This window comes from Mandrillus leucophaeus, unplaced genomic scaffold (genome assembly GCF_000951045.1).
Source record: "Mandrillus leucophaeus isolate KB7577 unplaced genomic scaffold, Mleu.le_1.0 Scaffold332, whole genome shotgun sequence".
Taxonomy (NCBI): Eukaryota; Metazoa; Chordata; class Mammalia; order Primates; family Cercopithecidae; genus Mandrillus; species Mandrillus leucophaeus.
In genome coordinates, this window is record NW_012103499.1 from 1,311,253 (window position 1) to 1,313,241 (window position 1,989).

A 1,989-nucleotide genomic window follows, 5' to 3' on the forward strand; every position below is an offset into this window, starting at 1 on the left:
AGTCCTTGTTTCGCTTCACCTCTCCGTGACATATGACACTTCTTCAATCCTTCCTTCTTGAAACTCATCTCCCCTTGGCTTCTGTGACCCTGCTCTCTTGGCTCCCTGTACTTCCCTGGCCACCCTTCTGAGTCTTCCTCCCCAAGTCTCTTAAATGCTGCTCTATCCCAGGGCTCAGCCCTTGGTTCCTTCCTTGCTCTTTCTAAGACATGTCATCCATGCCTGCATATTCCACAACAATTCTTAAATCTGTATCCCCAGTCCAGACCATTCTGGTCAGCTGCAGGAGCATGTGTCCAACTGACCTAAGATGCCTCAAACATATTCCAGACCGAACTCACTTTCCTCTGAATCTGCTCCTTTTCATGTCACCATCGTCTCTTTGATGTCATCATCATCATTAGCCAGAAGCCTTAGACTCACTCTCAATGCCTCTCTTTTCCTTCAACCCCCACATTCAAATGAATTTTCCAAGTTGACATCAAACTGCATCTTTAGATGCCATCCCCTTCTTTCAAACACAGCAGCCACTGCTTTGGTTCGTTATCTGTCCCTGAACTTTTGCAATACTCAAGTCATCCTCCAGGAACATGCCTGAGTGGTCCTTTTTTTTTTTTTTGGAGACAGATTCTTGCTCTGTCGCCCAGGCTGGAGTACAGTGGCAGGATCTCAGCTCACTGCAACCTCCGCCCCCCACCCCTGCCCCCGGGTTCAAGCGATTCTCCTGCCTCAGCCTCCTGAGTAGCTGGGATTATAGGCGTGTGCCACCACGCCTGGCTAAATTTTGTATTTTTAGTAGAGTTGGGGTTTCACCATGTTGATCAGGCTGGTCTCGAACTCCTTGTAGGGTCCAGCCCTACGAGGCTTAGTGGGTGTTCTCCCTGTGTGCGGAGACAAGAGATTGTAAGAAATAAAGACACAAGACAAAGAGATAAAGAGAAAACAGCTGGGCCTGGGGGACCACTACCACCACCACCAAGATGCGAAGATGGGTAATGGCCCCGAATGGCTGGGCATGCTGATATTTATTGAATACAAGACAAGGGGCAGGGTAAGAAGGGTGAGTTGTCCAAGTGATTGATAAGGTCAAGCAAATCACGTGATCATGGGACGGGGGCCCTTCCCTTTTAGGTAGCCAAAGCAGAGAGGGAAGGCAGCATACATCAGCATTTTCTTCTATGCACTTACAAGAAAGATCAAAGACTTTAAGATTTCACTATTTGTTCTACTGCTATCTACTAAGAACTTCAAAGAGGAACCAGGAGTACGGGAGGAACATGAAAGTGGACAAGGTGCATGACTACTGAAGCACAGCACCACAGGGAGGGGTTTAGGCCTCCGGATGACTGCAGGCAGGCCTGGATAATATCCAGCCTCCCACAAGAAGCTGGTGGAGCAGAGTGTTCCCTTACTCCTCCAAAGAAAGGGAGACTCCCTTTCGCGGTCCACTAACAGGTGCCTTCCCAGGCACTGGTGTTACTGCTTGACCAAGGAGCCCTTAAGCGGCCCTTATTCGGGCATGACAGAGGGCTCACCTCTTGCCTTCTAGGTCACTTCTCACAATGTCCCTTCAGCACCTAACCCTATACCCACCGGTTATTCCTAGGTTATATTAGTAATGCAACAAAGAGTAATATTAAAAGCTAATGATTAATGTTTATACTAATGATTGATAATTGTCTATAATCATCTCTATATCTAATTTGTATTATAACTATTCTTTATTCTATTTTATTATACTGCAACAGTTTGTGCCTTCAGTCTCTTGCCTCGGCACCTGGGTAATCCTTCGCCCACAACTCCTGACCTCAGGTGATTTGCCCACCTCGGCCTCCCAAAATGCTGGGATTACAGGTGTGAGCTACCGCATCGGGCTTTTTTTTCTTTTTTTTTTTTGAGACAGAGTCTTGCTCTGTTGCCCAGGCTGGAGTGCAATGGCATGATCTCGGCTCACTGCAACCTCTGCCTCCTGGGTTCAAGCGATTCTCC